A 6,000-nucleotide genomic window follows, 5' to 3' on the forward strand; every position below is an offset into this window, starting at 1 on the left:
AATGAGTCTCTCTGTCTCAATCTTAGCTGCCTTGATTTGCTTTTTACAGAATTTATTTAATTTTCTGTATTTATTTAATGCCTCATCACTACCTACTTCCTTTAATTCTCTAAATGCTTTCTTTTTGTCACTTATTGCACCCCTTACAGCTCTATTTAGCCATATTGGTTTCCTCCTATTTCTAGTATGTTTATTCCCATATGGTATATATTGTGCACAGGTCCTATCCAGGATGCTAATAAACGTCTCCCATTTTCTTTGTGTATTTTTATGTCTCAGGATATCATCCCAGTTAATTGCACTAAGATCATCTCTCATCCGTTGGAAATTTGCCCTCCTGAAGTTTAGTGTCCTTGTAACCCCTCTACTACACATCTTATTAAAGGATAAATGAAAACTTATTAGTTTGTGATCACTATTCCCCAAGTGACCCCCAACCCTTTTATTTGATATGTGGTCTGGCCTGTTGGATAATATTAGGTCTAGCAGTGCCCCCCTTCTTGTTGGGTCCTGAACCAATTGTGAAAGGTAATTGTCTCTCATAGTTGTCAAAAACCGATTACCTTTGCTGGTACTGCAGATTTCCATTCCCCAATCTATTTCAGGGTAGTTGAAATCCCCATAATAATTACTTCTCCTTGAGTCGCAGCTTCATCTATTTGCTTTACGAGGATATTCTCCATTGCTTCCATTATTTTTGGAGACTTATAACAAACCCCTATCAGTAATTTATAATTTTTTCCCCTTCCCTTATCTCCACCCACAGAGACTCTACATTTTCATTAGATTCACCTATATTATCACACAGGATGGGTTTTAGGGATGATTTTACATATAGACATACACCTCCCTCTCGCATATCTGTTCGGTCATTTCTGAACAGACTATAACCCTGCAAGCTAACAGCCCAGTCATGGCTCTCAACGAGCCACATTTCAGATATCCCCACCATGTCATAATTATGCTCCAACAGCATTAATTCTAATTCATCCATTTTGTTGGCAAGGCTTCTGGCATTAGTATATGGAGCGCCCCCAGACACAGGGCCACGAGTTCTCAGTACCGGGCCTCTCTGATTCGGTTCTGAGGCTGTCACGGTGGCTAGACCCGGTCCGTGACCCTGCTAAGGGGTGTCCAATAAAAGGTGATAGGAGTCTGTCAAGGTTTCGTGACGCCACCTGTGGTGTTCGGTCAGGGTGACCGATGCTGCTGTGGGGTCCGCTGGGGTGATGGAATGGCAGGTGGATGGTATACCTTCCCACAGGTGAAGTATGTCCCCAGGGCTTCCCAGTAAGGTGGATGGTGATGGTGTGAGGTGCAGTCAATAACGAGGACACAAGGTTGCAGTCTCTTTACCTCTTTACTGAAGATTTCAGGATCCTCAATCCAGAGCACGCTTAACAGGGCTGAGACCGGCCGGTCCGATGGGCGCATCCAGAGTTCCCTTTGCAGGTGGAAATCAATGCCTACCACTAGGGTTGAGCGACCTTGACTTTTTTAGAGTCGAGTCGGGTTTCGCAAAACCCGACTATCTCAATAGTCGGGTCGAGTGAAATCGGCCGATTATGACGTAAAGTCGGGATCGACCGAAACACGAAACCCAATGCAAGTCAATGGGGCAGCATAGTCGGCAGTGAGTGGGGGCCAGGAAAACACCTAGAGTGCCCATTTTAATGCCAAAACCATGCATTCTTCTTAATGAAGCTTGTCAATCTTAATTTCCCTTATAATAATAGTTAAGGTAAGGTAAGTATTTAAACTTTGCAAGTGCTGTGATCCTGAGCAAGCAGGGGGGGCCCACTCGTTGGCATTGGCACTGGCACAGGGCCCCTCAAAGTACAGCGGTGTGTTTGCACGGCGGGGGCGCCTCCCACCGGCAGCGACACTTTTGCGTACTATGAGGGGCCCTGTGCCAGTGACGTCGCCAACGAGTATTCCTCCCCCCACCTGATGAAGGAACCTGCACTTTCATCTGCACCTTCCTCTTTGTCCCCGTGTAAGGTGGTATGGTATGCGGGAAGAGGAACCTGACTTTCAGCAGGGTCACAATCTTGCTGTGTAGCGTGCACGGGGAATGTTGCGTTATGGGTAGTGTTGAGCATTCCGATACCGCAAGTATCGGGTATCGGCCGATACTTGCGGTATCGGAATTCCGATACCGAGATCCGATACTTTTGTGGTATCAGGTATCGGATACATAGAGATGTGTAAAATAAAGAATTAAAATAAAAAATATTGATATATTTACCTCTCCGGCGGCCCCTGGACTCAGCGCGGGTAACCGGCAGGCTTCGTTGTTCAAAATCAGCGCTTTTAGGACCTAAGAATCACGTCCCGGCTTCTGATTGGTCGCGGGCCGCCCATGTGACCGCCACGCGACCAATCACAAGCCGCGACGTCACCGCAAGCTATTAACGCGCTCATTTTTAAAAATGAGCGCGTTAATGGCTTTCAAAGACGTAGCGGCTTGTGATTGGTCGCGGTCACATGGGCGGCCCGCGACCAATCAGAAGCCGGGACGTGATTCTCAGGTCCTAAAAGCGCTGATTTTGAACAAAGAAGCCTGCCGGTTACCCGCGCTGAGTTCAGGGGCCGCCGGAGAGGAAAATATATCAATATTTTTTATTTTAATTCTTTATTTTACACATCCCTATGGATCCCAGGGCCTGAAGGAGAGTTTCCTCTCCTTCAGACCCTGGGAACCATGAGAATACCTTCCGATACTTGATGTCCCATTGACTTGTATTGGTATCGGATATCGGTATCGGCGATATCCGATATTTTTCGGGTATCGGCCGATACTATCCGATACCGATACTTTCAAGTATCGGACGGTATCGCTCAACACTAGTTATGGGTCAATGTACCAGCAGACTCATCTATCACTGGCTGGGCAATGGGCAGGATGAGGAGGAAACACAGATATAGGCCCAAAGAATAAGGTGGTTTAAATGCAGTTCAAAATTGGTAAGAGGACTAACCAGGGGGCATTGCTTTGTTCAGTGGAGGACAACTGTAATGAGAGGCTGACACAGAGAGTAGGCCCAAATCAGTAATTAGTCTAAATGCAGTTCGAAATTGGCAGCAGTAGTAAACAGGTGGCACAGCTTTGTTCAGTGGAGGAGAACAGCAAGGAGCGGCAGACACCAATAGTAGGCCCCAACCCAACTAGTAGGCCAAATGCAGTCTAACATTAACAACTACTTAACGAGAGCCTGAAAATGGAATTTCAGGACAGGAAACCAGGAGAACAGCAAGGAGCGGCAGACACTGTTAGTAGGCCCCAACCCAACTTTTTCCTCTCTGAACCCTGTTCACACAGGTTATATACAGATGATCAGGTTTTTAAATACATCAGATAGGGATTGCATACATTAGTTAGGACTGCTCTGATAAGGGTATACCGTGAAGATTGGTAGAGCAGCTTAGTATACATTTTTTGCAAAAAACGTATCAACCAAATACCCTGTTTTTTATATCTTTTACTAGCACTTGCGGATTACTGCAACATTTTTTCAAACTGAGTGTTTTTGGTTTTACTATTCTCTTTTGTGTCTTCAGGTTTCTTGGTGGTGTGTGAACATGATCATACAGACTTGTTCACTGTGCAAGTAGCCCATGTGTTCCTGTTTCCATAATTGTTCTCTTGTGTCTACAAGACTGGGGAGTTCCACCACTCCTCTTGGGCTATCTGCACAAAAGCTGTTCTACCCTGTATGCACACATGGATTTTTCCTCTCTGAACCCTGTTCACACAGGTTATATACAGATGATCAGGTTTTTAAATACATCAGATAGGGATTGCATACATTAGTTAGGACTGCTCTGATAAGGGTATACCGTGAAGATTGGTAGAGCAGCTTAGTATACATTTTTTGCAAAAAACGTATCAACCAAATACCCTGTTTTTTACATCTTTTACTAGCACTTGCGGATTACTGCAACATTTTTTCAAACTGAGTGTTTTTGGTTTTACTATTCTCTTTTGTGTCTTCAGGTTTCTTGGTGGTGTGTGAACATGATCATACAGACTTGTTCACTGTGCAAGTAGCCCATGTGTTCCTGTTTCCATAGTAGGCCAAATGCAGTTGTTCCATTTAACAACTATTTAACAAGAGCCTCAAGATTGAAGCAATGGAGAGGCAACCTGGGGAACACCTTGGAGTGGAACACACCGTCTTTACACCCCTGACCCAACTTGTAGGCCGCATGCAGTGTTGTTTTCAACAACTACTAAACGAGAGCCAGAAGATTGAAGCAATGGAGAGGCAACCTGGAGAACACCTTTGAGCGGCAGACACTGGTAGTAGGCCCCAACCCAAGTACTAGCCCCACTGCAGTTAGATTTACCAAAAAATACTAAACGAGAGCCTGAAGATCAAAGCTCAGAAAAGGCAACCCGGAGAACACCTTGGAGCAGCAGACACTGGTAGTAGGCCCCAACCCAAGTACTAGCCCCACTGCAGTTAGATTTACCAAAAAATACTAAACGAGAGCCTGAAGATCAAAGCTCAGAAAAGGCAACCCGGAGAACACCTTGGAGCGGCAGACACTGGTAGTAGGCCCCAACTCAAGTACTAGCCCCACTGCAGTTAGATTTAAAAAAAATACTAAACGAGAGCCTGAAGATCAAAGCTCAGAAAAGGCAACCCGGAGAACACCTTGGAGCGGCAGACACTGGTAGTAGGCCCCAACCCAAGTACTAGCCCCACTGCAGTTAGATTTAAAAAAAATACTAAACGAGAGCTTGAAGATCAAAGCTCAGAAAAGGCAACCCGGAGAACACCTTGGAGCGGCAGACACTGGTAGTAGGCTTTAAACCCAAAATTTTGGTCAATGGAGTTTATAAAATGTTCCAGGGGTACACAGGCAGCATTGGTGTGGTAAGCGGAGGACAATTTCTATTTGGGACTGCAGACAGACTTAGTAGGCTGTCCCCTGTGGACCATGCATCCACAACATTAACCCAGTGCGCCGTAATGGACATGTAACCTTTCGTGGACATGCCTACTGGTCCATGCATCTGTTGTCAGGTGCACCTTTCTACTATTAGATAGCCTGAGAGCATGGACAATGCGGATTTTTACATGATGGTGGAGGGCTGGGATGGCTTTTCTCGCAAAAGAAGTGACGACTGGGTAGCTCTTACCGTGGTACAGCGTAGTCCATCTGGGCTTTATAATTTATAATTGGTTCCAGGGGTACACGGGCAGCATTGGTCTGGTCAGTGGAGTAGTAGTAGAAAGAAGGGACCGCAGACAGGCTTCGAAGGCCTAACATAATAAAATTGGGCTGTAGGCACTTTCTAATTGGTTCCAGGGGTACACGGGCAGCAGTAGACAGGTCAGTGGAGGCCTAGTGGAAGGAGGGACCGCAGACAGGCTTCGAAGGCCTAACATAAAAAAAATTGGGCTGTAGGCACTTTTAAATTGGTTCCAGGGGTACACGGGGAGCAGTGGTCTGGTCAGTGGAGGAGTAGTAGAAAGAACGGACCGCAGACAGGCTTCGAAGGCCTAACATAAAAAAAAATTGGGCTGTAGGCACTTTTAAATTCGTTCCAGGGGTACACGGGCAGCAGTAGACAGGTCAGTGGAGTAGTAGTAGAAAGAAGGAACCGCAGACAGGCTTCGAAGGCCTAACATAATAAAATTGGGCTGTAGGCACTTTCTAATTGGTTCCAGGGGTACACGGGCAGCAGTAGACAGGTCAGTGGAGTAGTAGAAGAAAGAAGGGACCGCAGACAGGCTTCGAAGGCCTAACATAAAAAAAATTGGGCTGTAGGCACTTTTAAATTAGTTCCAGGGGTACACGGGCAGCAGTGGTCTGGTCAGTGGAGGAGTAGTAGAAAGAATGGACCGCAGACAGGCTTCGAAGGCCTAACATAAAAAAAAATTGGGCTGTAGGCACTTTTAAATTCGTTCCAGGGGTACACGGGCAGAAGTGGTCTGGTCAGTGGAGGAGTAGTAGAAAGAACGGACCGCAGACAGGCTTTGAAGGCCT

The sequence above is a fragment of the Ranitomeya imitator genome, chromosome 1 (assembly GCF_032444005.1).
Source record: "Ranitomeya imitator isolate aRanImi1 chromosome 1, aRanImi1.pri, whole genome shotgun sequence".
Lineage (NCBI taxonomy): Eukaryota > Metazoa > Chordata > Amphibia > Anura > Dendrobatidae > Ranitomeya > Ranitomeya imitator.